Source organism: Mesocricetus auratus, unplaced genomic scaffold (assembly GCF_017639785.1).
Source record: "Mesocricetus auratus isolate SY011 unplaced genomic scaffold, BCM_Maur_2.0 Super-Scaffold_100004, whole genome shotgun sequence".
In the NCBI taxonomy this organism is placed as follows: Eukaryota; Metazoa; Chordata; class Mammalia; order Rodentia; family Cricetidae; genus Mesocricetus; species Mesocricetus auratus.
In genome coordinates, this window is record NW_024429189.1 from 105,529,339 (window position 1) to 105,546,355 (window position 17,017).

The window sequence follows — 17,017 nt, forward strand, 5'->3', positions numbered from 1 at the left end:
AGGATCTTTAGAATGCATTGCTTATCTAGCCTAAGTCAATAAGTCTCAGGTTCAGGGAGAGAATCTATTTCAAAAGAATAACGTGAAGAGTGCCTGAGGAAAACACTTGATGTTAATCTCTGACCTCTACAGACATGTACACATATGCTAACATACCTCATAAATATCTTCTTCCATGCCCACACACACACTTTCCCTTTATTGCTTATCTGTTCCCTTCATCACTCTCCCGAATCTGGACTAGAGTCCTATATCAAGGACCAAGGGTCATTTGAAAACTGCTCACATTAGCAAGTACCTGCAATGCTCTTAGTAATTGTACCAGCATTCTACTACTACCCAAAGTTTTGAAATCCCCAACTGAACACTATGGGTAGAAGTTTGCTTCACATGATCTTGTTTAGATTTCATCACAACTGCCTCATTTTCACAACTAATTGCATATGCTCTATCTCCCAGCAACAGTATCTGAAAGCCCAAAGCCAAGATTAGAGATTTGCTGTCATTCTAGCTGTTACTTTCGACCTACAGGACAGCATCCTAGATCACAGAAGTAACCAGGATTGAAATATCCACGAAGGCATAGAGAATTATACCTCAGCAAGCTATGACTCTCTCAGGTGGGACCCATGTACTGTGGCACAGACATCTTGTAGGGTCTCCTTGCATGAACACACAGGAAAACTGGAAAGAAGGCAGGGGCGCTCAATCAAGGCTGTTGGTTGAAGACTGTGAGGTTATCAACAAGAATATTACAATTACCAAACAGTATAAAACAACTCAGTGTTCCTCAGCAGCACAATGCCAATAGCCTATAAAGACCAAGAAATAGTTCTCCTGTTGACCCTGACAGGGGAGGCTGCCATGTCAGCATATTAGTGGCTGTTACTCTTAGCATTACTCTTTGTCAAAGAATGAGCCCTATTCAGATGGTGAGCTTATACCAATGGGAAACTGCAGAACAGAAATGAGGCAATCAACCCACTGTCCAAGATACTTTCTATGCTGACTGTATTAATAAAAGAAGGGCTACATTGGGAACCCAGGAGAAGGTGTTTCAGCTTTGTAAATGGTTTGGATTAGAGGGGTGACCCAGACCTTTGTCACACTGAGAGCCACTGGCTTGACTTTGGTGTTCACAGCAGAGATTAAGGATTAAAGCTCTTCTTTGTGTAAAGTAATGCTTTCTGCTTACTAAATAAATTAGTGGGCCAAATTAAAACATTGGTTTACCATTCACCTTGGTTACAGGGATAAATTATGATAAAGCCCTTTTTAAAAAAGCCTCAATCATGATATGTTCATTGTTATTCACTGTTATTCATTCTTACTCATTCTCCATAAGAGTGTAAAAATCAATACTTCGATCTCCTGATCTTCTAGTTCGCTTTATTTTATGTACTTGAAACTACATTAAGCTGCCTCTCTAGAAAAACTTGTTCATAACTCAGAAGTTAGTCTTACGTGGTGCAAAGGGATTTTATTGTAAACACAACTCATAGAAGCACTGGCTATTTTAGGATCCACCTCCCAGTCACACCAACCAGAATGAGTCTTGAGAATTATAACATGTACTGCAAAGTAGGCCATTTGCCTTCCTTTCTTCCTAGGTAAGTGCTACTTCCCACTTGGTTCGGTGTTGTGACAAGAAAAATAAGTCACTCATTCATGATACTTAAAAAGAAGAATTAAGTTCATTAAATATTTCTTTCATTTAAAAACGCCTCTAACAAACAGATCAGAAGCAAAGAAGGGATATTTATGATGATACAATACCATGTGAAAGAGTTTTGTTCTAGGCACTGTCTGTAGAAGCTTGCAAGGAGACACTATCATTTCTCAGCTGCCTGTGCAGGACTGAAAATAATAACTATGATTATACTCAAAAATATCTTGACCACAAATGGCAGGAATGCATGCCCGAATGACTGACACTGCTGCATCCTACACAATGCTCTCAGGAGCAGCCTACTTTTTAAAGTCGGTTGGAAAGAAAAATCCATACTTCTCTGTAGAAGCTCAACTTTTGCTAACTGAATGTATTTACTTTGATAAAATGTCTACGCACTTCTCTAGATGGACACTGTAATTTTTTAAGTGAGTAAACACTAAAGCCTCTCTTGCTGTTTCTTTTCCTTTGTTCCCATCATCCCTTGAAAATAAACTTTAAAAATTATAGCCTGTGAAGGCAGCATTTGTTATAGTGTCACTTCATTTTCCCTGTTGCTAAGAACCATGCCTTTCTGGTTTGTTGCTGATAATAGCATATTTTTGTGTAACTGTCTATAAAAGCATTCACAAAATTTGCAGATCAAGAGGCTTCTGTTTCTCTATCTAAAATGAAGTAGGTTGGATTAATAAATTTTAAGATCACTTTTAAGTCATACAGAATAAAAAGGCTCTTAAGAGTACAAAGAACCAATCGTTACTACCATCTTCATCCAGATTCTTGCTAAGCTCCCCAAAGATGGATGTGAAACCCTACAATGGAATTTGATTCCTTAATTTTTCTCATGAGCCCTCCCCATGACCTTATCAGAAAGACCACCTTATTTTTGAACAAAAGTTCTCATGTGTCATTTCTGGCTTAAATATCATTTGTTGGGTCATCAGAAAGTGAGATGCAAAGCAAGTAGCATTGCTTAGGAATCTCTCACAAATGCAAGAGAAAACTAAAACTCCTAAAGGATTAAGCTTTTCCCCCCAAGCATATCTGTGAACAACAAAAGCAGGTGTTTCAAATCACACCTCTACTTACTTGTTTATAAACAATGTCTCTATGTTTTATCTCTCAATAGACACTACAGTGGCCAGCTATGAAAAAGACAATCCTGATCTTAACAGATCATAGTTGTATTGCAATAACAACATGAGGCCATTGCCATACGTATTATAACATGATAGGAATGTAGGTAGGTACGTACATAGTATAGATATAGACAAATATCTCAAAAAAAGAAAATATTTGCCAAAGAATTTCAAGATTCCAGTGTTTTTTCCACTCAATAGTACTCCATTGTGTGAATGTACCACATTTTCTTTATGCATTCTTCAGTTCAGGGGCATCTAGGGTGTTTCCAGATTCTGGCTATTATAGATAATGTTGTTATGAACATTGTTGAACAGATGTCCTTGTACGAATGTGGATCTTTTGGGTATTTGCTTAAGAGTGGAATTGCTGGATCCTGTGGTAGACTGATTTCCATTTTCCTGAGGAACTGCCACACTGATTTTCAAAGTGACTGTACAAGTTTGCACTGCCACCAGCAGTGGAGACGTGTTCCCTTTCTTCACATCCTCTCCAGAATAAAAGTGTCATTGCTGTTTCTGATTTTAGCCTTTCTGACAGGAGCAAGATGGTATCTCACAGGTGTTTTGATTTGCATTACCCTGAAATTTGCAGGCAAATGTATGGAACTAGAAGAAACCACATGAGTGAGGTAACCCAGTCACAAAAAGACAAACATGGTATGTACTCACTCATATATAGATTTTAGACATAGATGAAAGGATTATCAGCCTACAATTCACACTGCCAGAGAAGCTAGAAGACAAGGAGGATGCTAAGAGAGACATACATGGTCCCCAAGAGAAGGGAAAATAGTAATATCTCCTGAGATAATTTGGAGCATTTGAGAAGAGAAGAGGGAGTTAGGAGAAAGAGAAGGGGAGAAGCAGAGGGGAGAGGAGGACATGAGGGAGCAGGAAGACTGAGTCAGGGGAAGAATAGAGGAGAGTAAGAAAAGAGATACCATAGTATAGGGAGCCATTATAGGTTTAAAGAAAAATCTGTCACTAGGTAAATGTCCAGAGATCTACAACCATAGCCCCCTACTAATTGTCTAAGCAATAATAGAGAGGTTACCTTCTCTGATAATCAGGTTGATGACTACCATATATACCATCCTAGAGGCTTTTATTGAGTTGCTGATGGAATCAGAAGCAGACACACACAGCTAAACACTGAGCCAAACTCCTGGAATTGAGTTGCAGAGAGAGAGGAGTGATGAGCAAAGGGGTCAAGACTAAAGAAACCTCAGAAACAGCTGACCTGAAGAAGTTGGGGGGGTTCATGGACCCCAGACTGATAGTTGGGAAACAAGCATTGGACCAATCCACATCCCCTAAACATGGGTGTCAGTTAAGAGGCCTGGGAAATCTATGGGGCCTCTGGTAGTGGATCAGTATTTGTCCCTAGTACACAAATGGTCTTTGGGAGCCCTTTCCACATAAAGGGATTATCTCTCAACCTAGTTACATGGGGGAGCATCTAGGCTCTGCTCCAAATGATATCACAGACTTTGAAGATTGTCCATTGAAGGCCTTACCCTCGCTGGGGAGCAAAAAGGGAATGATATAGGGGTTGGTGGAGGGTAGGGGGAAGGGAGGGAGAGGGAACTGGGATTGACATGTAAAACAAGATTGCTTCTTAATTAAATTAAAAAAAGAAAACATAAGAAGAAAAAACAAAATATATGGAGATAGGTCAACTGAATGTATAGAATTACACAGACCAGAGATGACGTTTATGGCTTTTAAGGATTAGAGAGGAACTCTCAAAGGAGGCCATACAGGTTAGGCCCTATAGAAAGAATAGGATTGAATGAAGTAAAAACAAGAATTCCAAACAAAATTCAAAACTAAATCCATGGCAACTTCATCACAGAAAAGTCCTGACAACAGGTGGACAAAGTGGCACATTGTGATCACAGGATGGAGTTGCCAAGGAATCCAGCGGAGAAGCAGACATGACTCAGATTGTGTACTGTGCTGTGTACCAGATGTGTTGGAGTATTTATCATCGCCTGGATACCTCTCACACTGTCTGCATTTTGGACTTTTCTCTGCTCATACCTATGGCTTTGTAGTAAGATTAACAGTGTGAGTAAATAAGGAAACAATATAGACAGATTTTTTCCAATGGTGGGAAAAAGAAGAGAGCAGAATTCAGAATGTCAAGGTATAAGTAGGAATATGTGACCTGCGATTCCAAAGAGCTTTAATATTTTCATTGAGGTATGCAAAGAAGTACCATGTACATTATCCTGTCTGTTACCTGGAGTAAGCTAAAGTATCAAATTTCAGGGCATCCTAATGAAAGCTGTGTGGCGAAATATAGGCATTAAAACAAAATCTAGTGTTAGCACTATGAATACAATCTCTAGTAGGTACCTCCATGGAAGATCCTCTGGACTCATTCCTGTTAATGGCAATGTGGGAACAGTTGAGCCAATATTCATTTTCCTAATTTGGAGGTGACCCATAACCTGCCCTGGGCCAATAAGCTAATGATATGTCTATGATCTAGTCACAGGATAGTGGGGAAAGTAAGTAGCGATATCATTCGATTGGAAAGACTTTGCTTCCTTATTTATATGCTCATTTGTCAAATGAGATGACAGTCACTGAATATTAAAGAAAAGCCTAGTAGTTCATTATGCATGTATAAGAGAAATGCTTGAGATGGTCAGTGCCAGAGATGTTTCATCTTCAATAAATAAGGAATGAATAATAAAGCATTTGCTCTGCCTACTGACATGGTAAGTGGTATACATTTCCACAGAAAGCTCTAGCTACTGCAGGGACTTCTGGTGACAAATGGTGGCTAGCATCCTATGGGGTAGTAGTTGCAGAGCATATGCAAATGAAGCAGATACAGCAACTGTTGTAGGACTTCTAATCAACAAAGCGATAAGCCAGTAATTAGGTTTCAACCGATTCAGACCCCATTCTAGGCATTAATAGGAGGGAAAATATGTAGATTGATAGTTAATAATAGAACAGTGAGATTTCCAGAGTAATTTTCTTCCTGCTCAATCTGTTTATTTGATTGCTTGTGTAGCAAACACTTGATCTTACTTAGATATGTTTAGTGATTTGAGACTTCTTTAAAAACAGCTATTTTTTAATTAAATTAGAGCTGCCTTTAAGGAACAATGCTTGTACCTCATGATCTATAGGAATTTGTTTTGAAAATTGGAAGTACTTCAGAGAACTCCACAAGATGGGGGAAAAGAAAGCCTATGTCTTATATCTGTGTATGTGCAGAGAGTACGTAAGGACCCAAAAACAAGATTTAAATCTAAAAATAAATAACATTAAAGCTGCCCTACTATTTACTTACTTTTAGACAAAACTGCATGACTGGTGAGGTTACTGAAATTCTGATTCACACTCATAGCCCACACACTATCATTTTCATGCTTATAGCTCAGGCTACTTATAACTTACAAGCTTTTCTCTTCCAAATTTCTTTTACTTTCTAGAAAATTCAGATGAATTTTTCTGGTACGACTTGGTCTACTTTGTCCCAAGTTGGGTTAAGATATACATTTGGGCCTGTCTCTGTGCAAAGGTATATGACACATGCTATGTCTTTAAATGCCACATAGAAAATACTTTGAAGCTTCAACAGTAAACTAGTTTCATAATGCCTAGAGGTTATTCATAACACAGAAGCTAACTGAAGTCAAGGCTTGGGAAATGAGATAATGGAGTTAAGGAAGGCATTATTGAACCCTAAACTTGCATTGGAAGTTTGTGAGTGCTTCCCTACCAGTAGGGTGAAAGTGGTAGGGACCAGAAGGATGCACTCTCCTATAAAATATAGGACCTTTGATGACTCTGCAAGAAGAAATGAATGAAAGAGTGACTCACAAAATAGTCTAATTATAAAACAGAATATTTTGGAAAATATAATTCTAAAACCTACGTGCAAGTATGAAAACCTTCCTATTTCCAATTTAGATACAAAAAATCAGGGTGTTATGAAGATCCAAACCACGAGCCTAAAACAAGTCAGTGAGAGTTTGGAATTGCTTACTTTTACTTAATTTTGTTGATGTGGGACTCAGGGAGATCCCAGTGGGAGACTTGAGTGTTTGCTGCTAGGCCTATATCAAAGAGGACATAAGGGTTGGGACAAAAATGGTGAAGGAATCTATAATTCCTACAAGCAAGGCAACAAAATAACAAGAGGAAAGGACAAGTGCCCAAAGGCAAATCTCAAGAGCTAAGGGAGGAATGGATAGAAGGATGCATCTTAAACTGCGTCAGAATTAGCTTCTCAATCGGAAAATGTATTTAGATGTTTGTAAAGCAATAGTTGCCACATTAAAAGCATGTTGCATGATGGATACAGTAGCGAGAGTGTAACTTAACCCTCACAATACACAAGAGTCAACTTTTCCAAAAAACATTGAAATAAGGCATTTAAACTGTTTTATTTAATTCCTAAAATAAAAAGATCATGTGTCATAGAAGTGGAATGAAAATTAGTCTGAATTATGTCCTGTAACCACTTCCTATTCTTCCATTACCCACACATCATGATGAGCTTGAGATTCACTGGAAATCCCTCTTGTTCCTGCCTCCTTTTCTGCTGCTTAGCATACCAATCTGCACAAATGTGCTAACTGATGATTTCTATTGCTGTCATTCTAGCTATGTATCCACATATTAAAGTTTTCTAGTCAAGTAGAAATGTCGGTGATGGCCCTGGGATTGAAGATGATGCTGTGAGAAGAGCAGACATAGGTTTGTGTGCCTGAAAGTTCCTGAAGACCAGTAAGGACAGTTAAGTTTTGAGACACAACTATTATTCATGTTTTCTGAATATTGATTGAACACCTTTTTCTTCATTAACAGCAACACTAAAACACTTAAAACATGGCAGGTTAGAACCACATTAAGTTGACTGACAGCAGCTTAAGATCATGAGAAGGTAGAAAGCAAGATGGCTGAAGGTGAGTGGTCTAATTCAAAGTCAACTAGTCAGTAATGGTTTTGAGGACTCAGCAATTAGCAACTTCCAAGGACCCTATAGTCTATTTCGTTTACTTCTTCACTGATTCACAAAAGCAGTGATGTCAATGGTGAGAATGCAGTTGCAATGAGAACAGAAATTATTAAAGCCCAGCAAGATCATTGACAGTCAAAAAAGCACTCTTTTTTAGGTTTGAGTTCACAATTGTTCTGAAAATTATTAGTTATGCTATTAAGATAAAGGAAGGCATGGGGATGGGCGTTGCTGTTTGCTGCATCTGTGGATGATGAAACACAAACTACAGAACTCAAAAAACCCATGTGAAGCTTATTGTGGAAAGGGAACAACGGGAAAGGTAGGTAGGTATTGGTCAACTGGGAACAGAGATGAAAGGGAAGGCGGCAAACAGGTGGGGGATGCTCGCTTAAAGGGGAAACTTCACATGCACACCGAATCTTTATGAAGCCATGTAAAGCACGACATAGCCACGCAACACAGGGCTCTTAGAGCTGTCTAAGTATCTGCGTGAATGCCAATGTGTGTACCCTGCCAGTTGTCAGGGGGCGGGGTCAGCATATTGCCAGTATCTCAACAGTGGATGGAGGTGTTACTGTGTATACAATACAGTGGTTCTGTGTGCCCTAATAGCTACACATTTTCTAATTAAAGGCTGTGGCTACTTGTTAAATAGTATATGCCTTTTGCCTTCACAACTTAATTCAAAGCTAATGACCCCACAGAAACCCAATATAAGTGATGATGGAGGAGAACAGCGATCATAATTATGGGAAAAGTAAAAATAACATGCATATATTATACAAAAAATTCCTTATTCCAGCTTCCCAGATTTCATCTTACAGTGAATGCCAATTCTTAAGAAGGCTTTGATTTGTCAGATAAATATCTGGTAGCAGAATGAGAATATGTGTGGGCAAACCGTGATTTGCATCTGCTTTAATTTAGGAAGGTTGCTCTAGTAAATGAGAAAAAAGAACTTAATTTTATTCTGGCCCTGAGAATTATTATGAGTGACTCACAATGAACATTGCATCATAGAATATTAATAATAATTTCTAAAGTAAGCCTGCAGGCTTGGTCTTTATTGCATTCTCTTGCAGTGCTATTCAAAGTTATTGAGAATGTCAGCTTAAAATAAAAGGACATTCATGAGTAATGGCTTATGGGCCACATAGATTCTCTGTGATTTGGAGTGCTTGTGTTTCATTTGAAACCTACATTGCTATTTTTGTTAGACTCCTGTCCATGACCCTGTATGGGGATTGTGATGACCTTCTTGGGCATTTCCATTCAGCAGTATTTAAAATAGTTTCTAAAATTCATGACTAAGGAAAAGTAAATTTGAACCTGTCTCTCCCCATACCCCTTACAATGCAATCTATTTCATGTTATTATGCTCATTTACATGCCTATCCAACCATTCAATTTCATTGCCTATTAAGACAAGTCCTTTAAAGTCATTAGCATACTGACTGACAGAGAGGATAAGTATTAAACACATGCTAGTTATCCTTAGTAGTTAAAGATTCCTTCTTTTTCTTTTAGGAAAATCTTCAGACTCAGCAGCCACAATACCAAGGTCCTTCACCTATCTTCCTTACTTGCAGGCAATTTGCACTGTTTATTTCATCTCCTTGGACTTCTGTGTCCTCCCTATAAAATGGGGATAATCAATACTATCCTTATTTGTGTTCTTTTAAGGATAAATGATATAAATTGCATGTATGAGCCAGTTACTGATAATTTTGATTATTTTTAATATAAATTCAAGTACTACTGAAGCTACTATTATCTTTCATTTATACTATCATATAATCAATTTATACTATTCTACTTTACTCCTATCTTTGTTGGACATATATCTCCATATTCTCTTGCAATCCTGTATATGTGAAATGATAGTTCTTTTCCTTAGACTCCGTGGCTTAAGAATAGAGATAGTCTCTTCTGTTTGGTTGAAGTGTCTGAATTGTCAGGTTCATTCAAAGGCTGTCACTAGCATTGTCTACTGGGGCAATACAAGGCTGGGGGATGCATTCAGATAGAATTGTTCTGTCCTACCTCTGATCAGGAGCAATTACATTTCCTTTAGGAATCTGATCCCATACAAGTAGTTGCTTGATATTGTCTCTTCAGTGTTCAGGCTCAGCAAGCTTTGCTATTGCCTTATACTGTGAAGATCTTAAGGTGCCTGAATTTCCGTAGAGAGAACAAAACAAGATTTTTTTATGTTCTTATTTCATAAGAAACCCATGAATCTTTTTTTTTTGTTTTTTTGAGACAGGGTTTCTCTGTATTGTTTTGGAGGCTGTCCTGGAACTAGCTCTGTAGACCAGGCTGGCCTCGAACTCACAGAGATCTGCCTGCCTCTACCTCCCGAGTGCTGGGATTAAAGGCATGCGCCACCAACGCCCGGCTGAAACCCATGAATCTTAAGGGTGTATGTCTTGACTCCAGGATGTTTCAGCCTGGCTACACTGACACGTGTTTCTCAGAACTCCCTTTATGTGTTTCTGGTTAGAATGTCCCTTAAGAGAAGCCCCTGCAGAGTTAGAGAACAATGATGAGTCACTGACCTCTCAATTTTACTGCTGAAAAGTGGGGGAAGACGCCTTTGAAACTCACATACCCTCTGAGGTAGAAGAGTAGGTTTAGGTGTGCAACATCTTTGAGAAATAAAATAGATTTAGTTCAATTGAATCTAATATTCATGCTGAAATATAAATATGAAATACAAATGGAAGTGAAGAACAACAGCTCTCTTCATTTTCAAGGATATTGTTTATTTTTTTGATAGTGCACATTTTTTGGGAGAAATGGAGTCTTTCTATTAATGATGGATTCCTAGGCTGGTCCTTCCTCAGACAATGTCATGTTTTCCAGAGTTTGCTTCTTGGAGGGTAAGGCTGGAGGCCACTTTCTTCTGATTAATGAAGGGCGTATCCATTAAGAGTTTTGTACAACATACTTTGATGTAGCCATCCCTCCTATAGAAACTCATTCAAAATCCAGGCCTCCTTTCTTACTCACCCAACTTTGTGTAAGTGTTGTATACACTTTCTTTACAATTACACAACCTGAAAAAAATCTGAGTTATGAATGGAGAGTCTTTAAAAACATCCCAAACCAATAGACATAATTATTTTATGAGGAAAGAAAACCATGATTGGTTCTAATTATACACCTCTAGAAGAAAATCTATGCAGTTTTCAGAAATATCAAATACACACACAAAACGAGAATATTTTTATGCCTCAAAGACCTTAAGTACAATAGCTTCCCTTCCTGATCTTTATACTAAGTTCCTTCAATTGTGTTTGACCATAGCTAAAAGTGTTTTATCCATTTGACACAGAAATATGAGAAAATGGACATGGGGAAGAGGAGGCATGCTGAATCTTCGTATAAGGAGTGTAGATATGGCTAAATGAGCTGTGGGCTTAGTTTTGGACCAGGTCACCTACCTTTGGCCATTAAATTCACTCCATTTCATCATTCCCTGGCTCAGCTATTAGGGAAATTGCTATACGTTCACCATGGAGGAAGAGGCATTGTACCTTCATAAAGGTAGGTGTGGTGATCTTGTGATGTCTTAGAATGATTCAGGCCTCTGTATGATTCTTGTTATGATGGGAAAGGGACATTTTTACAAAGTTGGAGGGTGGCTGTGAGTCACTAGCCTCTTACAATTACACTTGAATGGCCAGGGAAGGTGTTTTTGACACAATACTGTTATCAATCCTTCTACTCATATATATGTGTGACTGCAGCTGTGATTGCAACAGTTGTCTTCTTTTTAGGAATCACTATAAACTGCTATGTCTCACAGGACAAGTACATACTTAATATATGACAAAGAGATTGATTTTTTGTAGACTATGAACCAAACAGAGGCAATGAGGTTTACAGGTTCCAAGACAAGCTGTGGGTTCCTGTTGTTCTTTAATGTCACTTACTTTGCCTCAGTGCCTTCACTATATTCAGGCCCACTTTGAGGATGCTAACCCCAGCAACAGCTGCATAAACAACATATTTAAAGAGAATGTCACATGGGTGTCTACAAGTTAAATCCCTGTATCCAATGTATAATGGTTGTGATTCTTTGACTAAACCCTGAACAGTGACTTTTAAGTATTGCTTTCACATTATGTGAAACATCTCAGGATTAGAGAATAATGCATTCTCTCCAAGGTGGAGAGAGAGAGAGAGAGAGAAATGAAGAGAGATATTAAATGCTGAGGTAGTAGATCTCTAGATCATCGGACATCTTCAAACTTTACCCTTTCTGTACTCATGTGTGTCAAGAAAAACAAACAAGCTAAGACAAGTTTACTACACTGTGAAGCTCCTTCACATTTGGTCTTAGGTGATGAGGCTACATTCCCTAGGATTATTTCTCTTTAAGGAAATTTGCCCTTTGAAGTCATTCTCTTACAAGAGATGCCTTCCCAAGTCCTGTGCTATTCTAGCTCATATCAAGCTATATATAAAAAGCCTCATCCATATGTTTCTTTATTTAGACATTGACTTTGAAATGAAAGTTTTCTTCAGTATGAAAATAATTCTCCTCTACTCCACAGCAAGCAAAAAATTCTAATGTCAGCAGAGTTTGTTTTGCTAAGCTGGTGACCCTGAGAGTAGAGGCAAGTGTTATCAGAATGTTAAGTTCTACACCATCCCCAACAGGGAGAAGTAATTGCAAAAAAACCCTCAATAATAATAATAATAACAATAATAATAGTAGTTTCCAGGCATATTCACAATTTGTTCCAACACAAATGGCAAGGAGGTGAACACAAATGTACTTGCTACCTTTCAACATGTAGCTGGTGGCTAGAGAGATATTTATAAAGTCCAAACCTTGAAATATTCTTTTGTATGCTAAAATTTGTATTTTATTAGACTCCAAAAGATCTCAAGAAAATACTTCCACCACATGTTGATAAATCACTATTTCCATTGTGTGTCATGATCATATAATTAAGCCCTAGCCTGTTACCCATAAATTTTCTATTTGGAATTAACTGAATATACAGGATAAAGCAATTGATAGATTTTTAAATTTATGTATTGCTCATGCTTTTATTCAGTAGAGATTGTCGTGCTATAAAAGCAGTAAGCTTCGCCGGGCAGTGGTGGCGCACGCCTTTAATCCCAGCACTTGGGAGGCAGAGACAGGCGAATCTCTGTGAATTCGAGGCCAGTCTGGACCAACAGCTTCCAAAACAATACAGAGAAACCCTGTTTCGTAAAACCAAAAAAAAAAAAAAAGCAGTAAGCTTCATAGGAAAGTTGGAAAGACACATCCCTATTAGGGAAAGACTGTCCAGGTTCCCTCATGAAATCTTGATTTGGAAATGGGTCAGTAAAGGCAAGTTTATCATCCCGTGCTTCTCTGTATTAGCAATATACAATCAAGAAGATGAGGAGGCTTCTGTGTTTAGATGGAGTCAACCATGAGCCAAGTGTTGGCATACCTTAAATCAACAACAATAAACTAGTAAGTTTTAGTCACAAGACATAATTGAGATCTGGAAAAGGCTATAAGTTCCACAAAATTTTTGGAATGAGGACCAGCTTTGCCACTGGCTTTGTCTGGGATTAGATCACAACATTCAGATGCTGTTGATATTTTTCTGAGTAAAAAATTTTACCTTAAATTCTTAAGTCATTCATTTGTAAAGCTAAGATCATGATGTACACATTGCCATGACACAGGATGATGAAATCATTTGACACAGGTCACACATCCTTAGGGAACTCTAACTGAGCTAATCTCAGACTTTTCTCACTGTGGTAGCAACTTGGCATGCAGACTGATGGACTGATGGGAACAAATAACAGAGAACATCTAGAAGGGTATCTGAGACTTTCAAATAGGAATCAGTAGTATGAGGTAACCAGTGGACAGTCATCATTCATCTCATCCTATGTGGTGTGCAATGGATGTATGCTGCCTCTTGTCATATTGGCTTCTTTCTCTGAAGAGCTGGAAATAGTCAAATAGTAAGGCAAGTATCTAGCACAGCACTGCTTGAGGAGACAACTTCAGCTTCCCTTTGTCTATCCTACTGAAAGGTTAATATGATGTTTGTCTCACATAGAAGTTGCTTTGCCTCACTTTGCCTCAAAAGTAAAATAATTTCATCTGCTGAAGAAAAATATTTTGTCTCCTATAAGAGTCTAGAGTAGAATTTAGATGCTGCCCAACTTTCATATTTCTGTGTAGGCATTCCATACTCCTTTGTATGCCTGTATTAATCACTTCTCATAACAGAGAATAGCTTCAAACATTCACACATATTTTGAAACTCAAAAAGGAAGGAAAAAACAAAGTATGTTTTGAATGTCCTTAAGCTAATTTTAGAAGGGTAGGAGATTTTGCTACTGTGCTTTTATTTTGTTGTTGCTATTGTTTTGGAGGATGAAGTATTCTTTCTTGACACAGGGTAATACTTTTTAACCCAGAGAGATTTGGCACTTTATCTCCAAGCTTCCATCAAACTCATAACAGTCCTCATACCTCAGCTTTCTAAGTTCTAAGAATATAGGGAGGAGCCATATAATAAGATTCATAAACTGATTTTAATTTGCTGAAAAGGCTGCTTACTTCTTCAGAAACAGTTTCTGAATCAGACACACATTCAAGATTGACTATGAAGTCCTAGAGACACATGCCCATAAACTTAATACCCTAGAGGTTCACTGGCACAGAGTCTTTCATCCTTCAACACACTCACATAGGACAATAACACATGGCTTGTTTTTAATCCTTGTTTTATTTCCTTCCAGGATAATCATTGAATTCATATCTGAGTTATTCCATTTGTAACTACATTATCTTCAATGATGTTCATCTCCACTAGGCTTTAAGCACACATCTTGATTTCAATCCCTGAAAGTAGTTCCCACTACAGTTCTAGCATGACCAAAAATAAAGGCTTGGTTCCTTTAACTGTCCTGCAGAAGTTCTTTATTCTTACTCTTCTGTTGACCCTTCACTCTCTGCTTTCTGACTCTATTCTTGATTGTTCATCACTAGACCATTTTTCATTTAAATTAGCAACAAGCTTGCTTCACCTGTCAATACCAGTTCCCTCTCCCTACCCTCCTCCCCCACACACCCACCGGTCCCTCCAGCCCTCCACCCAATCCCCACTCAATTCCCCAGGGAGGTTGAGGGCCTCCATGGGGATATCCAGAGTCTGTCATTTCATTCAGAGCAGGGCCTAGGCCCTTCCCCAAGAGTCCAGACTGAGAGTATCCTTCATTGTGGGAGGGGCTCCCAAAGTCCATTTGTATGCCAGGGATAAATACTGATTTACTACCCCATGGCCCCATAGATTTTTCTAGGCCTCCTCACTGACAACCACGTTCAGGGGGGGCTGGATCAGTCCCATGCTAATCTCCCAGTCATCAGTTGGTGGTCCGAGAGCTCTCCCTTGTTCAGGTCAGCAGTTTCTGTGGGTTTCACCAGCCTGGTCTTTATCCCTTTGCTCATCATTCCTCCCTCTCTGTCACTAGGTTCCAGAAGTTCAGTTGAATGTTTAGCTGTGGGTGTCTGTCTCTGCTTCCATCATTCACTGGATGAAGGTTCTAAGATGGCATACAAGATTGTTGTCAAACTCATTATCAGGGATGGACATTTAAGGTAGTCTCTCCACTATTTCTTAGTTTGCCATTTGGTGTCATCCTTATAGATCTCTGGAAATCTCACTAGTGCCAGATCTCTCCTCAAACCTATAATGGCTCCCTTTTTAGTCCTACATTTAATTTCATAAACCTATCTTGAAAATCTTAGCTCTTAATCAAGTCAAACTTCTTTTATTTTCCTTCCTGCCAAGGCAATATGAAATATTTTTGAAAGAAACTATACCGCTTGTGAGCACTGACAGCATTCTGCAGAATGCTCATCAATATGGGATGATCTTACTACAAGCCCTTGGTCAATATTCCTCTTCTCTAAACCTTCACAATATCCTCAACACAAATTCCATCTGCCATCTGAAGGCAATCACACAGTTTTATCTATACAAATGTTGTCAAACTTTCCTAGCCCCATTGACAAGCAGAGTTCCTGGCACACTGAGGTAATTATTAACACTTGAAAACTTAGTAAACAATGACTTCTCTCATGAACCTCAGAACAATGCCTCATGGCCTACTAGTGACATCAGAAAGAACTATTTCTCTGCTTCCCATTCCACTTGTTACCTTAAGATGACACTTGGATTCTCTTCTCTCTCTCTTTTTAAGGCAGGGCTTCAATCTATATAACCCAGGCTGACTTTCAACTCAAGACAATCCTCCTGCCTCAGATTTGCAAGTACTGACATGATTGGCAGTAGCCACCACCGCCAACTAGTATCTCCAGTGTTTCACAAACACTGCATAATTAATCACTCGTCTTCATTTCTTAACTTCCATCTATTTTTTTGAAGCATGTTCTATGTCTTTACATACTCCACTTTCTATGTCTAAGGAAATCTATTATTCCTTCTTTTATGTTTATTTGCAAAAAAATTTGCTCCATCTCTTCTACAACCCTCATATTTTCTACATTCTCAAATGTTACACATATACTTAACAATCAATGAATGTACTGTCAGAAAAATTGTGAATGGCCTAATTTATGAAGTAAACCTTCAACATTTAGTTCTAATGTAAATACACCTCTTCAGTCTTGGTTTTCTCTTACTTCTATAATACTCTGTGTGGCTGATTTTATTTCCCTCACTTAAGCCTCAGGTCTTCCAAGTGCCCATCTGAATATTTTCCTAAAGCAGGATCCTAATTTGTCTTACCAATAAAAACCAGGAGTCAGATATTGGAGGGAAAACCTGGACTATCAGAGAACCAAAGCAGCCGCCGGTTGTTTCCTACCTGTTTCCATTCCTCTGTCCCAAAAGGCTGAGATCCTGTCTCTGCAGCTGTTTACCATTTCTTCTCACTGACTTTTGAGTGTGAGAATTAAAGCAATGAGCTCCCCAGGTGCTAGAATTAAAGTTATGAACCACTACCCACTGACCTGTATGGTTAACTAGTGGTTCACTCCATCTTCTGATCTCCAGGCAAGATTTATTTGTCAGACCACAAACAAAATGTCACACAACATTTCCACTTTTTGTCTAAATAAAAAGCAAAGGTTATAACTGACATAGAAAAGCTATATACAGCTACTCCTTCCCCTACTCAGGGTAGAGGGAAGCTCCTTCTGCCTTCTTCCCTGTGCCT